The sequence below is a fragment of the Hyperolius riggenbachi genome, chromosome 12 (assembly GCF_040937935.1).
Source record: "Hyperolius riggenbachi isolate aHypRig1 chromosome 12, aHypRig1.pri, whole genome shotgun sequence".
Classification (NCBI taxonomy): Eukaryota; Metazoa; Chordata; class Amphibia; order Anura; family Hyperoliidae; genus Hyperolius; species Hyperolius riggenbachi.
In genome coordinates, this window is record NC_090657.1 from 106,155,497 (window position 1) to 106,175,915 (window position 20,419).

General features: G+C 48.3%; 2 protein-coding genes across 2 annotated transcripts in view; one reads left to right on the plus strand and one right to left on the minus strand.

Moving 5' to 3' along the window:
• Window positions 1-4,858, minus strand: part of SNX11 (sorting nexin 11) — a 65,893-nt gene extending 61,035 nt beyond the window's left edge. Inside the window, exon 1 of the mRNA XM_068264194.1 lies at window positions 4,569-4,858. The gene's annotated coding sequence lies outside the window, so the exon portion shown is untranslated. The remainder of the gene's footprint in view (window positions 1-4,568) is intronic.
• The window catches only part of CBX1 (chromobox 1), a 57,307-nt gene continuing 41,618 nt past the window's right edge, over window positions 4,731-20,419 (plus strand). Inside the window, exon 1 of the mRNA XM_068264193.1 lies at window positions 4,731-5,097. The gene's annotated coding sequence lies outside the window, so the exon portion shown is untranslated. The remainder of the gene's footprint in view (window positions 5,098-20,419) is intronic.

Sequence of the window (20,419 nt, forward strand, 5' to 3'; positions counted from 1 at the left end):
CGGGAAGCAGACTGGGGGTGAAATGACTAGCAGGACAGGACTTTCCCTGCACTGTACATTCTGTATGTTCCTGTTTCTTCCAGACAGACATCTACTGTGAACCGAATCGTTCATTGTGATGATCCGGATGATTCAACTCACAAAAAAGATCCGGATCAAATAAACGATTCATTCATGATCCGGAAAACACTAGGAGTCTAGGTTATGTCACCACAGCACAGTGAATATTAATTAGCCATGTGGCTAGTCACTGAGCATGTGCAAACAGTCTAACGCAGCTAAAGCCCAGTATAAACGCACAGCATGCTGCACTTTCCCAGAGCGTACAGACGTGCAGCGTTACGATGTATCCCGGACAATGCTCTTCAGGTGCCGGGCCACAACATCTTTCGAGCAGACAGAGATTAGGCCCTCTCGGGGAAAAAGCACGGAGGAGGCATATGCTTCTACATAAACACCTCCCTGGTGCACCACCACCACCACCACCATCATCCTCAGCAAGATCTGTTCCCCCGATGTTGAGCTACTGGTCATCAACTGCAAGCCCCAGTACTCACCCAGGGAGTTTACATCCTTTATTCTCTTTGGAGTCTACATCCCCCCCGATGCGAACACCAAGACTGCCCTACAAGTTCTCAGGGACAGCATCCTGCGGTGAGAAACTGCTCTTCCAGAAGCCCTCTTCATCATCCAGGGGGATTTCAAACGAGCCAACCTCCGCCAGGAACTGCCCCGGTACAAGCAACACATCACCTGCCCCACCAGGAACCACAACACCCTGGACCACTGCTACACAGTGCAAAAGAATGCTTACAAGGCCACTCAGGGAGCTGCCCTGGGGAACTCGGATCACTGCCTAATTCATCTGATCCCCACCTACCGAAAGCTCCTGGAATCCACTAAGCCTGTCATCAGGAGTGTCAAAAAGTGGACAGACGATGCAAAGTTGGAGCTGCAGGCATGCTTAGATTGCATGGACTGGTCGGCCCTGGAGGCACCCACCTCAGCTGAATGGACAGAGAACGTCACCTCCTATGTAAGCTTCTGTGAGGAGTCGTGCATCCCTACTAAGACCTTCAAGGTCTTCCCTAACAACAAGCCCTGGTTCACCAGCAAGCTGCGCCGGCTTCGGAAACTCAAGGAGGAGGCGCACAAGTCCGGCACCCCAGCTGAGTTCAGGGAGGCCAGGAATACCCTGAACCGGAAACTAAAAGCTGCAAAAAGGGCCTACTCTGATAAGCTGAGGCTCAGTCTCCAGTCAAACAACTCCCGGGAGGTCTGGAAAGGCCTCAGGGCAGTTACCAACTTCAAATCTGCCCACCATCAGGCAATCCCTAGTATCCAACTAGCTGAGGAACTCAACGAGTTTTACTGCAGGTTTGAACACCTCTCCACACCAAAGGACATTCCTCCCCCTCTAACCTCCCCATGGGGGCATGATGATGCTTCGGCGTCAATCAAAGTCCAGGAGGAGGATGTACTGCGTCAACTCCAAACTCAACCACAGGAAGGCTGCAGGCCTGGATGGCGTGTCGTCGACGTGTCTGAAAACCTGTGCAGTCCAGCTAGCTCCCATCCTTACCTCCATTTACAATAGATCCCTAGCGGAAGGCAGGTTCCCACCTTGCTTCAAAAGGTCCACAATTATCCCAGTCCAAGAAACCAGGAAACATCGATCACAACAACTTCAGACCTGTAGCCCTCACTCCCATCATCATGAAGGTCCTTGAGCGACTAGTCCTTGCTGTCCTGAAGAGCTCCACCGATGCCCTCCTCGATCCTCATCAGTTTGCGTATAGGGCGAACAGGTCAGTGGAGGATGCAATCAATGTCAGCCTGGCGTATATCACGGAGCACCTGGACAAACCTGGCTCCTATGCCAGAATCCTGCTCTTGGACTTCAGCTTGGCCTTCAACACCATTCGCCCAGACATCCTGCTAAACAACCTTGCGCAACTGGGTGTCGACCCATCCCTCAGCAGGTGGGTCGGGGACTTCCTCACGAACAGAACACAGCAAGTCAAGCTCAGCAACTGCTCCTCCAGTGTGAGAATCACCAACATAGGGGCACCACAGGGGTGCGTACTGTCCCCACTTCTGTTTTCCCTCTACATCAACAATTGCACCTCAACTGCCGACTGTCAAGATCATGAAATTCGCGGATGACACAACTATCATCAGTCTCATCAGCAGCAATGATGAGCAAGCCTACCACAGAGAGATTGAGAGGATCTGTAACTGGTGCAAGCAAAACAATCTCGTCCTCAATGCACCCAAGACCGTCAAATTAAATTGTGGACTTCAGAAAACCCCCTCCTGCCCTTCCACCAGTCCTCATTGGAGAGACTGAAGTCACCAGGGCACCAAGTGTTCGGCTCCTGGGCACCACCATAACTAGTGACCTAAGATGGGGGCAAAACTCCACCAGAATTCAGAAGAATGCTCAGATGAGGCTGTTTTTTCTCCTTCAGCTGAAGAAATTTGGCATCCCACGTGATCTGCTCACCAGTTTCTATGCCGCTACAGTTGAGTCCATCCTCTGCTCCTCCATCATTGTCTGGTATTCGGGAGCTAATGCCAGGGACAGGTATAAACTTCAGAGAGTAATTAGCGCTGCGGAGAAGATCATTGGCACACCTCTGCCCCCTCTCGACCTCCTCCACACAGCCAGAATGATGAAAAGAGCCGGCAGGATCTCACAAGACCCCTCCCACTTACCCGGGGCTTCTAATGGTCCCCCGCAGACATCCTGTGCCCCCACAGCCACTCACCGATGCTCCGGCCCCACTTCTGGAATTTCAGGCTTTAAAGTCTGAAAACCACTGCGCCTGCGTTGCCGTGTCCTCGCTCCCGCTGATGTCACCAGGAGTGTACTGCGTAGGCACAGACCATACTGGGCCTGCGCAATACGCTCCTGGTGACATCTTTCCCACTAAGACGTTGCGCTAGATGCGACGTTAATGTCGCATAACGTGCCCCTAACGCAACGCATGTGAGCTTTGAAGTTGGACGTTATATAGAGCCACGTTATGTGTCTCTTGATGCGTCCGTGATGCGTACTTTTTGACGCATACTATCAGACGAAAACGGCGCATGTGGCAAAAGACTGTGGAGACCTTGTGATCGGAACACTCCGCATCACGTGGTCCCGCCAGCCAATCGTAGCACAAAGCGGCCGCTCCAGGAAGTAAACACCACAGTGCAGTGAAAATTAATTAGCCATGTGACAAAAAAAAAAAAAAAAAAAAACATTACTGAGCATGTGCAAACAGTCTAACGCAGCAACATAGGCGTATAACGCACAGCATGCTGCACTTTCATTTACCGTGCTGTGTTATACTCCAACGCAACATGTGCACTGTGAATTGATTTCACCCCTGAGACAAAAGTGGTGAAAAGTTTTATACATAACTGGGGCTGTCTCCAGCCCCCTCTGGCCTGATCGCTACCTCGCCACCATCCTCTGCCTCCTGGATGGTCCCGTAGAAGCCCGGTTATCTTCGGCCAGTCGGGGCCAGTTGATGCAGGCGCAGTTCGCCCGCTCTCCCGTCACGCTCCCAGTGACAGGAGTGCGGCATGGACAGTACGCCCGACTGGCCGAAGATAACAGGGCTTCTACGGGACCATCCAGGAGGCAGAGGATGGCGGCAAGGGAGCAAACAGGCCGGAGGAAGCCCCAGGTATGTATAAAACGTTTCGCCCCTTTCGTCTTAGGTTTACTTTAAAGTGATAAACTGCTGTTCCAATCAAGTGTATGGAAGCGATTTTTAAATGGCCAGGACAGCTTTTCAACGTAGTCAAAAGGCAAGTGAGAGAGTGTAAGAACATGTACCCCAATGAAAATTACGCCTTTAGTGAGCCGTTATACTGAATAACCTATTACAGACCTCTACTGTTTTCTTCTATTGTAGTCACTCTTCCTTTCCCTCTTTCAAAACTAGTTCACGCTTGGGAACGCAAAATTGCAATCGCGAATTTTCATTGCACTATGCCACAATTTGTTGGCATTTGCGATTAGCGACTCATTTCAAATAAAGGAGAATCTCAACGCAATCGCTGGAAAAATTCTGCATGCAACGCATTTGCGTTAATTGCAAATGCACCACAATCGCTGCAGTGAGTGAGTGAGTGAGTGAGTGAGTGAGTGAGTGAGTGAGTGAGTGAGTGAGTGTGTGTGTGTGTTTTTAGTTCCCTCCGGAGGGGGTTATTAATTTATTAATTGCCCACCAATGGGGGTTTATCAGTTCCCTCGGGGGGGGGGGGGGGGGGTGTATTAGTTGCTTGGCAGAGGACGGTTCTGGGTAAGAATAGGGTTAGGTAGGGGTTGCATTTTCTGATAATAGCTTTAAGTCAATAGTTAGATTGCACTTTCTGATACATTTCTGATAAACCTATAAATTATTGCAACCGGTTGCAAAACGTTATAAAGTTGCTAGTAGTATCTTCAGCTAGTAGCATATATAAATCCTCCTCTTACCCGCCTGTCCCCTCCATACAGACACAAGGCCTCCTATTAACAAACAATCTTCCGCACACAGTTACAACCTGATCACACAGCCTCCCATTACCTGTCGGTGAGCTTCACAAAAGCCGCTGTCAGTTGTCACTTGAACACAACAAGAGAATAACACACAGCGACTTCCACGCTCAGCTGTTTCTCATAGTGATCACTTCCGGCGTAGTAGGGGGCAAAGGCTGCTGGGAGTTGTAGTCTAAGCGCACATGTAGCGTTATCTCTCAGTGTTGGAGGGAAGCGGTACGTGTATGTTTTAGGTGTTCTATCCCCTCGGTACATCCCGACCAGGCACCCCACACGCTGCCCCCCGGACCACTATAGCAGGACACTCAGACCTGGCGCTTTGGCTCCCGTGATGCTCAGCGGCAGCGCACATGCGCAGTGCACGGCCTCGGTGGCGGCAGAGTGGAGCCTTTTGTTTGTAAGCGCCACATTCCTGGCACCGAACTCGTCCCGGAGATCTCAGGACGTGGCCCCTCCACACTGCCAACCTCCGCCATCTTCTGCCGGGGGTACCAGCCTGAGGTCACATACCGAACCCAGCACAGGCCCGAAAGCCCGGGGACACAGCACCAACACCGGTGAGAGTGCGACCCCCCGCCCCCTTCCCTGCACTGACACTCCAACCGGGGGCTGTATAACTAAAAGGGGCTTCCATGCCCTGCATGTGGAATGTGGTGCACTGTACAAGTAAAGGCTCTATATAGTACACAAGCTGTGTACAATGCAGGCATGTATGAGGGGTGCAGATTGAGTACTGTGCCTGGGTGTATGAGGGGTGCAGGCTGAGTACTGTGCATGGGTGTATGAGGGGTGCAGGTTAAGTACTGTGCATGGGTGTATGAGGGGTGCAGGCTGAGTACTGTGTGCATGCGTGTATGAGGGGTGCAGGCTGAGTACTGTGTGGATGAGGGGTGCAGGCTGAGTACTGTGTGCATGCGTGGATGAGGGGTGCAGGCTGAGTACTGTGTGCATGCGTGGATGAGGGGTGCAGGCTGAGTACTGTGTGCATGTGTGTATGAGGGGTGCAGGCTGAGTACTGTGCATGGGTGTATGAGGGGAGCAGGCTGAGTACTGTGCATGAGTGTATGAGGGGTGCAGGCTGAGTACTGTGCATGGGTGTATGAGGGGTGCAGGCTGAGTACTGTGCACGAGGTGTTCAGGCTGAGTACTGTGCATGAGGTGTGCAGGCTGAGTACTGTGCATGAGAGCATGAGGTGTGCAGGCTGAGTACTGTGCATGCATGTATGAGGGGAGCAGGCTGAGTACTGTGCATGGGTGTAGGGGGGGGGGGGGTGCAGGCTGAGTTCTGTGTATGAGGGGAGCAGGCTGAGTACTGTGCATTGGTGTATGAGGGGAGCAGGCTGAGTACTGTGCATTGGTGTATGAGGGGAGCAGGCTGAGTACTGTGCATGGGTGTATGAGGGGAGCAGGCTGAGTACTGTGCATGGGTGCATGAGGGGAGCAGGCTGAGTACTGTGCATGGGTGCATGAGGGGAGCAGGCTGAGTACTGTGCATGGGTGCATGAGGGGAGCAGGCTGAGTACTGTGCATGAGGGGAGCAGGCTGAGTACTGTGCATGGGTGCATGAGGGGAGCAGGCTGAGTTCTGTGTATGAGGGGAGCAGGCTGAGTTCTGTGTATGAGGGGAGCAGGCTGAGTACTATGCATGGGTGTATGAGGGGTGCAGGATGAGTACTGTGCATGGGAGTATGAGGGGTGCAGGCTGAGTACTGTGCATGGGAGTATGAGGGGTGCAGGCTGAGTACTGTGCATGAGGTGTGCAGGCGAGTGCTGTGTATGGGAGTATGAGGAGTACAGACTGTGTACTGTGCATGGGAGTATGAGGGGCGCAGACAGTGTACTGTGCATGGGTATATGAGGAGTGCAGACTGAATACTGTGTATGAGGGGTGCAGACTGCGTGCTGTGCATGGGTGTATGAGGGGTGCAGACTGTGTACTGTGCATGGGGGTTTGAGGGGAGCAGGCTGAGTACTGTGTATGAGGTGTGCAGGCTGAGTTATGTGTATGAGGGGAGCAGGCTGAGTACTGTGCATGGGTGTATGAGGGGAGCAGGCTGAGTACTGTGCATGGGTGTATGAGGGGAGCAGGCTGAGTACTGTACATGGGTGTATGAGGGGAGCAGGCTGAGTAGTAGTACTGTACATGGGTGTATGAGGGGAGCAGGCTGAGTACTGTGCATGGGTGTATGAGGGGAGCAGGCTGAGTACTGTGCATGGGTGTATGAGGGGAGCAGGCTGAGTACTGTACATGGGTGTATGAGGGGAGCAGGCTGAGTACTGTGCATGGGTGTATGAGGGGAGCAGGCTGAGTACTGTGCATGGGTGTATGAGGGGAGCAGGCTGAGTACTGTGCATGGGTGTATGAGGGGAGCAGGCTGAGTACTGTGCATGGGTGTATGAGGGGAGCAGGCTGAGTACTGTGCATGGGTGTATGGGGGGAGCAGGCTGAGTACTGTGCATGGGTGTATGGGGGGAGCAGGCTGAGTACTGTGCATGGGTGTATGAGGGGAGCAGGCTGAGTACTGTGCATGGGTGTATGAGGGGAGCAGGCTGAGTACTGTGCATGGGTGTATGAGGTGTGCAGGCTGAGCACTGTGCACGGGTGTATGAGGGGAGCAGGCTGAGCACTGTGCATGGGTGTATGACGGGTGCAGGCTGTGTACTGTGCATGGGAGTATGAGGGGTGCAGGTTGAGTACTGTGCATGCGTGTATGAGGGGTGCAGGCTGAGTACTGTGTGCATGCGTGTATGAGGGGTGCAGGCTGAGTACTGTGTGCATGCGTGTATGAGGGGTGCAGGCTGAGTACTTACATGGGACTGCTCTGCCTTCCTTTCCCCTTCTTTTCTCTCCTATGCAGTTTAGGCCATCATATATGATTCCATAGTTCCAGTGTCCTTTTCTATGGCAACTTTTTTACATTACTTTTTGGTTTTTAGATTTTCTAATGTTTGTTATTAACTATAGTGTATTATATTTATATATCACATTTTGTATATGTAATGTATTTGTCTTTTCCAGTGATATATTTATTGTGTACACATTTGTAATGTTCCCTTTAAAGGATACCACAGCCCACAGGCTGTGGTAAAATAAATGCAGCATGTGTAGGGGAAAAAAAAGGACATACTCACCGCTCCCCTCGCTCCCAGCCGCCGGGTCCCGCTCGTCTGCTACAGCTCCCGGTACCGGCCGACTCATCTGACCCCTGACCCGGACATACTGCACTGCGCATGCGCAGTATGTCCAATCATCTTCCCTTCTGCCGTCGCATCATGACGGCAGAAGATCGGACACTCCCCCGCCTCCTCCCTGCCCAGCGTGTGCGCTCCACTAATAAAGCTAGCGTGACATGCTAGCTGGAGTCACGCTGGGAGCGGCGATTTGGAGAGAGAGTGGAGGGGGAGTGAGTTGGGATGGACGGGAAGCGGGCACTTATTATGAAAGTGCCCGCTTCCCGTCCATCCCAACTCACTCCCCCTCCACTCTCTCTCCAAATCGCCGCTCCCAGCGTGACTCCAGCTAGCATGTCACGCTAGCTTTATTAGTGGAGCGCACACGCTGGGCAGGAAGGAGGCGGGGGAGTGTCCGATCTTCTGCCGTCATGATGCGACGGCAGAAGGGAAGATGATTGGACATACTGCGCATGCGCAGTGCAGTATGTCCGGGTCAGGGGTCAGATGAGTCGGCCGGTACCGGGAGCTGTAGCAGACGAGCGGGACCCGGCGGCTGGGAGCGAGGGGAGCGGTGAGTATGTCCTTTTTTTTTCCCCTACACATGCTGCATTTATTTTACCACAGCCTGTGGGCTGTGGTATCCTTTAAGGCGAGGGCTTGCTGAGGTATGGGGAGGAGTTTTCTCTCCCCCCACCTACATAAAGCCCTCCTCTTGCAGGTTCACTTTTAACTATGACTAAGGGCAGATTGTAAGCCCGACACGCGTCAGTTGAACCTTGTGAATTCACTGCATCTGTCATGTGGAATCTTTGAATAAAAAAACAGCGATTCTACCTCTGTTTGGTTGCGGATCCTTCTGTACATATTTATGGATTTGCCTGGCTTCCCTGATCCTGCACCCAGTGGCTGAACTGGTAGCGGGTTTGAGCGTTTTTGCTTACTTGGATTTGCATGGGAGTATGAGGGGCGCAGACTGTGTACTGTGCATGGGAGTATGAGGGGCGCAGACTGTGTACTGTGCATGGGAGTACGAGGGGCGCAGACTGTGTACTGTGCATGGGAGTATGAGGGGCGCAGACTGTGTACTGTGCATGGGAGTATGAGGGGCGCAGACTGTGTACTGTGCATGGGAGTATGAGGGGTGCAGACTGTGTACTGTGCATGGGGGTTTGAGGGCAGCAGGTTGAGTACTGTGTATGAGGTATGCAGGCTGAGTTCTGTGTATGAGGGGAGCAGGCTGAGTACTGTGCATGGGTGTATGAGGGGAGCAGGCTGAGTACTGTGCATGGGTGTATGAGGGGAGCAGGCTGAGTACTGTGCATGGGTGTATGAGGGGAGCAGGCTGAGTACTGTGCATGGGTGTATGAGGTTTGCAGGCTGATTACTGTGCATGGGTGTATGAAGGGTGCAGGATGAGTACTGTGCATGAGTGTATGAGGGGAGCAGGCTGAGCACTGTGCATGGGTGTATGACTGGTGCAGGCTGAGTACTGTGCATGGGAGTATGAGGGGCGCAGACTGTGTACCGTGCATGGGTGTATGAAGGGTGCAGACTGTGTACTATGCATGGGGGTATGAGGGGAGCAGGCTGAGTACTGTGTATGAGGGGAGCAGGCTGAGTACTGTGCATGGGTGTATGAGGGGTGCAGGATGAGTACTGTGCATGGGTGTATGAGGGGTACAGGCTGAGTACTGTGCATGGGTGTATGAGGGGTGCAGGCTGAGTACTGTGCATGAGTGCATGAGGTGTGCAGGCTGAGTACTGTGCATGAGTGCATGAGGTGTGCAGGCTGAGTACTGTGCATGAGTGCATGAGGTGTGCAGGCTGAGTACTGTGCATGAGTGCATGAGGTGTGCAGGCTGAGTACTGTGCATGAGTGCATGAGGTGTGCAGGCTGAGTACTGTGCATGAGTGCATTAGGTGTGCAGGCTGAGTACTGTGCATGCATGTATGAGGGGAGCAGGCTGAGTACTGTGCATGGGTGTAGGGGGGGGGGGGGGGGTCCATGCTGAGTACTGTGCATTGGTGTGTGAGGTGTGCAGGCTGAATACTGTCCATGCTGTTTTCAGTGCATGGATGTATTAGGGTTTGTATTCTATTTACAGTGCATTGATGTATAGGAGACATAGCCTATGTACAGTGCACATTTTTATAAGGGGTTGCAGGCAGTGTACAGTACACAAATGTAAAGGGTTTCTCAGGTGCATGCAGGTATGTCACCTACAGAGGTGCCACTTGTGCATGGATGTATATTGCTATGTGGGCTGTGCCGTAACTTCTATAAATGTGCAGGCTGTGTACTGTGATTGGGCTTAGATGGAAATGTAGACTGAATACCATGCACAGATTTAAATAAGGAATTTTGTATGGTTGATGCAGATGATTGGACAGGTCTTGTGCTGCTCTGGTGCAGATGGGGTTGTAGATGTCGTATGGTGCTCTGGTGCAGGTTGGTTCAGGAACAACATACGGTGCACTGGTGCTGGTGAGCAGGGCTGTGGAGTCAGAGTCGAGGATTCGAAGTCGGGGCAAATTTTGGGTACCTGGGGTCAGGCCTGTGGAGTCGGTCCAAAAATCCACCGACTCCGACTCCTCAGTTTAGGATTCCTCCGACTCCACGACTCCGACTCCTCTAATTTGCATTTTACAATTTTGTTGATTAAAAGTATGTAACATGAAATTTGTCTCTTAAAGGGGCACTATGGCGAAAAATTATGTTTTATAGCCACTGTACTATGCCTAGCTGTTTGTAAAGCATAGTAGCTTACATGTAGTGAGGCACAGGGGCTTTTTTTTTAAACACTGACATCACCTTGTATACATTATCAGTCACGTCGGCAGAAGTACCTTTCCGACGCCACTTAGCCTGTTCCATGTAGTTGTAGGGAGGCAACTTTCCCTGTTGCTGTAACTGACGTTACAGTTTTCCCCTCTCTGCAGCACTGGAAGGTTTGTTCTAAATTTCAACTGCACGATCGTGCAGTTATAGTGATCCCCCATGAGCCGTAAAGAGTAGTAGCTGATGTGCTGTGAGGGGAGTGGAACGCACCCTCCCTCTTACGTGAGACGCAACTGCATGTGAGGAGGACTGTGGAGGAACGCATCATCATTACTGATGACGCTGCCCGGCAAGGACCCCTGTAGCTGAAGCTGGCATGTGCTGCGCAGACAGAGCGGCAGCTTGCAGAGCAGACACAAGCGCTGTAGCTGTGTCCTGCTAATTGTACAGTAGTTGTGATTGTTGTTTTTTTTGTGCTGAATTTTTTTTTTTACCCAATAGTTTTTTCAGTATTTTTTTTCTAAAGCAAATTGCAGGTAGTTATTCAGCCAGAGTAATAAAAAAAAAAATGAATAACTACCTGCAATTTGCTTTAGAAAAAAAAATACTGAAAAAACGATTGGGTAAAAAAAAAATTCACCACAAAAAAAACAACAATCACAACTACTGTACAATTAGCAGGACACAGCTACAGCGCTTGTGTCTGCTCTGCAAGCTGCCGCTCTGTCTGCGCAGCACATGCCAGCCAGCTTCAGCTACAGGGGTCCTAGCCGGGCAGCGTCATCAGTAATGATGCGTTCCTCAACAGTCCTCACATGCAGTTGCGTCTCACGTAAGAGGGAGGGTGCGTTCCACTCCCCTCACAGCACATAAGCTGCTAATCTTTACGGCTCATGGGGGATCACTATAACTGCACGATCGTGCAGTTGAAATTTAGAACAAACCTTCCAGTGCTGCAGAGAGGGGAAAACTGTAACGTCAGTTACAGCAACAGGGAAAGTTGCCTCCCTACAACTACATGGAACAGGCTAAGTGGCGTCGGAAAGGTACTTCTGCCGACGTGACTGATAATGTATACAAGGTGATGTCAGTGTTTAAAAAAAAAAGCCCCTGTGCCTCACTACATGTAAGCTACTATGCTCTACAAACAGCTAGGCGTAGTACAGTGGCTATAAAACATAATTTTTCGCCATAGTGCCCCTTTAACTGCCAACGCTTAGGAATTTTACAAGATATGTAGACTACTATATTTATTCCCTTTAGACTAAAACTAGTCCTTGGTAAGAGTACTTGTAAAAGGTACGAACCGGAACAAAGAACATTTATCAGGCCCTAGGCAATGTAAGTGTGGGTACATGTAAGAATGATGTGCAGGTACTCTGCAGGGGAATAAAGAGATTCTTCCTCTATTACACATTCTTCATGCACAATCTGAACAAGGTTTATGGGTGACAGATAACACCTCTGTGTTCAATGTGCACAGCATTCTCAGTGGATTCCCTGCAGCTCTGGGGGGAGTGCATATGTAGAGTATAGTACTACTGTGTAACAAAGTAAACCTGAGACAGATGAAATTAAAGTTTTATACATACCTGGGACTTCCTCCAGCTGCCTTCAGGATAATCAGTCCCTCGCTGTCCTCCTCTGCCACCTGGATATTCTGCTAGGAGTCCAGGTACTTGAGCCAGTCAGGCGTAGTGCGCATACACACACTCCGCCGCCAGGAGCATACTACACCTGTGCAGCACTATTGCGCAGGTGCAGAATGTTCCTGGCTGTGGGAGCGGCATGCGGCCGGACAGCGCTAACTGGCTGAATTACCAGGACTCATAGCAGAAGATCCGGGTGGTGGAGGACAGCGAGGCACTGATTAGCCTGAAGGGGGCTGGAGGAAGCCCCAGGTATGTATAAAACTTTACTTTTCATCCGTCTCAGTTACCCTTTAATTTGTAGTCACCAAACCAAATTTTAATAACATATTAAATTATTTGATTTCATCAGCAAAGGGAGTGCATACATTTGCATAAATCAGCATCAATGCAGAATTATTTCCATCTCGTTGACCATCTCTATTAGTGACACAGCTACACATCAGGCTTTATTCTTACGGCATAGATGTTATTTAGTATATATAAGAGATTCCTGTGCACACATCATAAATACAGTCACAATCAGATATGTATATCTGACCTTAAAAATACGGGGACTGCTTTATTAAAGCAGCACAAGTAACTAATTTTGATTGGTTTATTTCATTTTTGTGGACTAAGCATAGCTATTACTGTATATATACATTATTTTTAATGACTATTATCTGAGAAATAGAACATTTTATCATATTTTCTATTTTAATTACAGTTACAAATTCATTAGCAGTCGGAGTCGGTGCATTTTTTCCCGACTCCGACTCCAGGCACCCAAAATTGCCCGACTCCATGACTCCGACTCCACGACTCCGACTCCACAGCCCTGCCTGGGGTCAGTCGGGAGAAAATGCACAGACTCCGACACCTAATGAATTTAAACTGTAAAATAGAAAATATAATAAAATGTTCTATTTCTCAGATATAGTAATATAAATAATATATACAGTATATACAGTAATAGCTGTGCTTGCTCCACAAAAAATGAAATAAACCAATCAAAAAAATAGTTCGGTACTTGTGCTGCTTTAATAAAGCAGTCCCCGTATTTTTAAAGTCAGATATAAATATCTGATTGTGACTGTACAGTATATGTGATGTGTACACAGCAATCTTTTAGATATGTATACTAAATAACATATGTGATATTTAATGCTGGATACACACTTTGCGTTCCTACACTCGATGCGCCCGTCGATTCGCGCCGACTCGATTATTTCCGAGCGCATTTCGATGATTGTTAGGTCGATTTACATATAAAAGTATGCCAAATCGACCTAACGATCCATCGAAACGCGAATTGGATATGTCAGAAATAATCGAGTCGACGCAAGTTGACGGGCGCATCGAGTGCGGGAACGCGAAGTGTGTATTCAGCATAAGAATAAAGCCTGATGTGTAGCTGTGTCACTAATAGAGATGGTCAATGAGATGGAAATAATTTTGTGTTGATGCTGGTTTATGCAACTGTACTTTGCTCATGAAATAAAATAATTTGTTATGTTGGTAAAATTTGGTTTGGTGACTACGAATTAAAGGGTACCCGAGACGGATTAAAAGAAAAGTTTTATACATACCTGGGGCTTCCTCCAGCCCCCTTCAGGCTAATCCAGTTGCTGTCCTCTTCCGCCACCTGGATCTTCTGCTATGAGTCCCGGTAATTCAGCCAGTCAGCGCAGTCCGGCCACGTGCCGCTCCCACAGCCAGGAACATTCTGCACCTGCACAATTGTGCTGCACAGGTGTAGTACGCTCCCAGCGGCGGAGTGTGTGCATGTGCACTATGCCCGACAGGCTCAAGTACCTGGACCCATAGCAGAAGATCCAGGTGGCGGAGGAGGACAGCAAGGGACTGATTAGCCTGAAGGGTGGGCTGGAGAAATGTATGTATAAAACTCCAGCCCCATGTATGTATAAAACTTTAATTTCATCTGTCTCAGGTTTATTTTGTTACACAGTAGCAGGGCTGTGGAGTCGGTACAAAAATCTTCAGACTCCTCAGTTTATGAAACCACGACTCCGGGTGCCCAAAATTGCCCCGACTCTCCGATTCCAACTCGGACTCTGCAGTCCTGCACAGTAGTACTATACTCTACATCTGCACTCCCCACAGAGCTGCAGGGAATCCACTGAGAATGTTGTGCACATTGAACAAAGAGGTGTTGTCTATCACCAATAAACCTGGTTCAGGTTGTGCATGAAAAATGTGTAATAGACGAAGAATAGCCTCATTCTCCTGTAGAGTACCTGCACATCACTCTTACATGTACCCAGTTACATTGCCTAGGGCCTGATCCATGTTTAGATTGTGCATGAAGAATGTGTAATAGACGAAGAATCCCCTCATTCCCCTGCAGAGTACCTGCACATCACTCTTACATGTAACCACAGTCACATTGCCTAGGGCCTGATAGATGTTCTTTGTTCCTGTTCTCTACAAGTACTCTTACCAAGGATTAGTTTTAGTCTATAACTAAAAGTATTAAAGGCAGAAGACCAGCTGGCTAGCCAGGTAACTGTTATTGTTTAAAAGGGAATAAATATGGCAGCCTCCACATCCCTTTCACTTCAGTTGTATTTTAAAATTTGTAAGTGTTGACAGTTAATAGATGCATTTCATGTTACATACTTTCAGTCAACAAAATTGTAATATGCAAATTAGAGGAGGAGGAGCCAGTGGAATCCTAACCTGAGGAGTCGGAGTTGATGGATTTTTGTACCGACTCCACAGCCCTGCTGGTGAGGCCAGGGACGTTGCACGGGTGCTGGTGCGGCCATGGGCGGTGCGCTGGTGAGGCCCGGGACGGTGCGCTGGTGCTGATGAGGCCAGGGACGCACCTGGTTCTGGTGGGGCCCGGAACAGTGCGCTGGTGAGGCCAGGGACAGCGCGCTGGTGCTGGCGGGGCCAGGCAAGTTATGTACCAGTAAGTGAATTGTGCAGTACACACCGTCCTCTTTTTTTTTTTTTTTTTTTTTTTTTTTTTTTTTTTTCAGCAGGTAGATGGTTCAATAGATAAATTCCGTCATGCCCGATGTTATTTGCAATTGGTTTTCTGGTTGATTTCTCATAGAAGTGAATGGAAATTGATAAGAAGAGATAAGAGAATCGAGCGGAAGGAAAATCAACCGAAAAAGTGCATTGTGTGTACCTAGCATAAGAGAGTATATAAAAGCATTTGCCATGACTCTGTCCAAAGCCAGACTAGAAGGAAAGAATGCTGGTTAGGTGGGGAGAGGACCTCTGTACAGCAATCTGGGGATAAACATTTCTGGATACAGTACAAGCTGTCACTATTGATAACAGGGTATTGGGTTCCATCCTGGCCAAACAGAAAACGACAATGCGCTCTGCCTGTAGCCAGAGGTATATATTGAAAAGGGGGGATTAGCAGCAGAGGATTTTGTTTTTGTATTAGGCTTTCTGTCCAAACATACCGTACAGCTCTTTTCAAGAAATATGAACAAATGACTTCGGTTGGGACATGTTTATGCTGTGGTTGAATGAGTGTATTTGCATAATCAGGAGGCTCACTGGCTGCAGTGCTGTGCATGGTCAGACATAAATGTTTGTACATTTATGGCAGATGTTTTCAGCAGTGTACAGGTAATGAATGTTATCTCTGTGAGTGTACAAGCTGATGTAGCTACACTGATACGGTAGCTATTCGGATGCCAGTGCAAACTTTTTAATCAGTAGAGCTTCAGTGTGCCTTGGGCTAATTCGTTTAATCCTGTAGATTACTACAAGAGATTGGCCCATTCAAAAGAAGTTCAGATATTTTTTTTCACATTTTCATGGCAGCGGTCATACATTTACAACCTAATTTCCAAAAATAATTTTGACGATGTGTACAATGTAAATGAAAACTTAATCCAATTTGCTGATCATTTAAACCTCTCTTAAAAATAGTTTAATGACCACCTATAAAATGTTGAGTGCACACATGGCAGAAACGCTAATGGAAGTCTATGGGCCACAGGAAAAAAACACATATAAAAACGCATATGCATTTTATATGTATGCAGTTTCAAAAACGCTGGTTTTGTTGCATTATATGCAAAAACGCATAAAAAACGCACATAATGGGATTGCAATGGTATGCATTTTCCATGCGTTTTTTGTGTGTTGTTTTTCCCCAAAAATTGTTTTGTGATGTATTTCCGCTTCCTTTTGTCTTCCTAGTGATTTGCATAAATGGAAATATAAAAATGCATGCAAAATGCATATGCGTTTTGTATCTGCGAACTGCAAATTTATTAAAACGCATGCAAAACGCATCTGCGGTAAAAACTGCAAACGCAGCAAAAATGCACAAAAAAAACACACAACACAATGAAAACATGGCATAAAACGCAGTCTTATGATCTAGTAAACAACTTGTTCTGGTCCCTTGGAGTTCAAATGAATTCTACTATATATTTATGCATGTGTATGTTTATTTTGAATTTGATGCAAGCAACGTGTATTTGTTAGGGGAAAAAAAAAACTCCCCAAAAAAATCAACTGATTGGGTGAGTTTTTTTTTTCTTTTCTCTTTGGGTCCTTGTACACTTACGTTGGGTTGCGGTACTCTCTACTACCACAGCTTGTCGCAATAGCCATTACAGGCAATGGAACAGGTCGCACTGCCTGCGATGCCACATAAGTGCTGCAGGTAACGCAGGAGCTGTAGGGCGTTACTATGCAGCTTCCACTTTAATCCCAGACGTTATTATTCACCTGTTTACTTGTCAACCCTGTGTTAGGTGATTTGGCTTTCTGCATAGGAACTCTTCTATGTATGTGTGCTGCATTCACAAATATGAATTTTTAAACTCTAGCACACGTTTTATTGTTAAAGGAGTTATCAGGCAAATGTAACAAAATAAGTGCTACTTACCCGGGGCTTCCTCCAGCCCCAAGCTCCCAGCATGTCCCTCGCTGCAGCGCCGCCTTCAGCCGCTCGCCGCAGCTTCGTCCCGGTCCCCGGCGATGACGTCAGGCCGACATCCAGGTCGGCCTGTACTGCGCCTGCGCGAGCGGCACTGTCAATCACCGCCACGTGGAGTGGACTGCACAGGCGCAGAACAACCGCAATTTGCTGTCAGATGGGTAGATAGATCATTTCCAATAGGCCCGATTTGATTTTGAATCATTTTTCCAATTGATTTGTGATCAGAAAATCAATAGAAATCGGATCTGTCAAATTATCTATGGATCCATCTATTTGATGGGAAATTGCATGGTGTTTTCCGACCAAGGTGCCCATACATCAGGCAACCTTGGCGGCCGATCGACCAACCAATTTCGATTATTGAATTGGTTGAAAATCGGTACAGGCCCAATCGACGATACAACCAATTTTGGGCCGAAATCAGTTGCTGTAACTGAATGCATAATCTTATAAAAAGTCGATCGTGCCTGGTGCAAGATGTCAGGCCGAAGTTGGTTGCTCCGGTGTGCGGCGTTACGGCGGCAGATTTGGGAATGAGCAACAAACCGATGAAACCCCCGCTGCTGCCGTAATGTATAAATGTGCCTCCCTTGTGTGCATTATACATTACCTGCCCCGTGTCAGCCTCCGAACGGTGTAGGTAACCTCCAGACGGCCTCCGTACACTGAAAACAGATGCTATGCACCAATGGTGTGTACGGAGAGCCGCCCGGAGGTTACGGACACCGCGATGAAGGCTGCCACAGGACAGGTAATTATGCACACACGGAAGGTGAGAGGGATTGCATTTAGATATTAGGGGGCCAGTGGTGGGGCGGTCGTGCCGGTCACACCCGATTCCCTTAAGATCTCATGTTAAAATAGAAAAAGCCGGCACCATCTAGATCATCTTTTGCTCTTTTATTCGTCAAAGCATTTCCAGTAAATAATGTGACGTTTCAAGGCTGCACGCCTCTTTATCAAGCTTTAGCTGGAGGTTACAATCATAAGAAACATACACTGGCATTTATAGCAAACATGGTTGACAACAGCCAATCAATTCAAATTACTAGCCACCAATCAAAATGATCCCGCTATATCGGACCTGATGGGGAACTTACATGTGGCTGCTATGATAGGACACACAGGTTGGATCCTCCCATCTCTTCAGCCCCTCCTGGTCGCACGCTCCATGACCTCCCTGGTCCGCCCATCATCACTCCCACTCCACCCGTCCGCTCACGGCGGACCTGATGGAGAACATGAGTGACGTCGCACCAGGGGCGGCGCCGAAGCGCCTAGGCGGATACTTGGGAGACGCAAGCGGCAAGTAGCCGCTGACGTCACCCATAGATGTTGAGGAGGCCCGGAGTGCCGACCAATCAGAGCTGTCTATACCAATGTGGCATATCTATAGCGTCCAGTAATCCGCATATGCGCATCCACTCTGATGCAACTGTAGCATCTATCACGTCTAATCATCCGCATATACGGCACATCTATCACATCTGATGATCCACATACACGCCTCCACTCGGATGCGTAATTTAACACATAGTTAATTAATAGAACAAACACACTTACGCTAGCTGCACTTAGTATTAAACTGGGGACCAGAGCTATTATAGCAAACAAACCAGGGAGGGGAGGGAAAAGGAAAACGGGGGGGGGAGGGGGGAAGGGAATTGAGAGAGGGGTAGGGGAGGAAGGGAAGGAGAGGGAAAAGGGGAAAAGGGGTGGAGGAAAGAAGAAAGGGGTAGGGGGGGGGGGGGGAAGATAGAGAAGGAATTTAATATAGTATTCAATATTGTCCATATAAGAGCCTTCTCGATTAAGGCACACAGCTGTTGGACATAAAGTGTTTCAATAGCACAGCTCAATAAAGCATATCAAAATACAGTAAAGACTGGGCACAATGGAGCAAAATTATAAAAAAGGCAACAGGTCAAGTTCCCTGTTTAAACCCCTGGGCTCCATTGTGTCCAGTCTTTTAATCCAGTACGCCTCCCTCCAAAGCAGTTTTTTCAATCGATCGCCCCCTCTTCTTAATTGTGTAACCTGTTCAATGACCATAAATCTTAATTGGCTAACATGGTGACCTGACTGTACAAAGTGGTATGGTACTGCCTGATCTGTAAGTCGTTCCCTAATGGCATGTTTGTGTGATGACAGTCTCTTTTTGAGTTTCTGAGTAGTCTGTCCAATATATAATAGGCCACACGGGCACTTAAGGGCATAAACCACATAATCTGAGTCACATGTATGCCACCCCTTTATTGAAATTCTAGTACCTTGATGAGGGTGTGTAAAAAACGAACCCTTAATTACAGAACTGCAATGGACACAGTTTAAGCAGGGATAAGTCCCCCTTCTATGTGTCTGTACTGTACCAGTATCTGAGGTCATGTCCGCATGTACTAATCGGTCCCTAAGTGTCGGTGGTTTTCTATATGATATAAGTGGGGGGTTCCTAAACTGCTCAATCTCAGGGAAGCTATCGGTCAATAGATGCCAGTGTCGTCGTATAATCCTCGCTATGTTAGAGCTATGGGTGTTGTATCTAGTAACAAAGGGGATACGGTTATGTATCCGCTGTCTGTTACTCTGTCCCCCAAATTGTCCAGTTGTCCTAGCACGTGCCTTTTGTAGGATATGTGTTGGATATCCCCTAGTTTCAAATTTGCTTTGCATCTCGTCAAGTCTCCTGGCCCGCATCCCCTCATCCTCAACTATATGGTTTATTCTCTGGAATTGACTGATGGGAACCGAACCCCTAGTAGCCATCGGATGGAAACTCCCGTAATGGAGAAGGGAGTTCACATCCGTTGGCTTGACATAGAGGTCGGTGGTCAACCTATCCCCTCTCCGTCTAACCAATGTATCAAGAAAGCTCACTTCCTCCACAGACGAATGAATAGTAAGTCTAATCGTTGGACATCTGCCCATCAGTTCATCGACAAAAGAAACAAGGGTCGAATGTGGCCCCGCCCACACGCAAAAAACATCATCTATATATCTATGCCACTGTTTGGCGTATTTCTGAAATAACCCATTGGTGTATACGAACATCTCCTCGTACACTCCCATAAAGATGTTTGCGTAGGACGGGGCCACATTCGACCCCATTGCCGTACCCCTGACCTGCAAATAAAAAGTATCATCAAACCTAAAATAATTAAACTGCAACACAATCCTCAACAAATCACAGATAAATTTGATCTGAGTGTCTGAAAAATCAGACGCTGTTTCCAACATGTAATGAATGGCCTCTACACCCCCATCGTGTGGGATGGAGGTGTAGAGGCTCTCCACATCCAATGTCACCAACAAGCATGAACCCTGTAGAGGTTCCATATTACGAATGATGTTCAA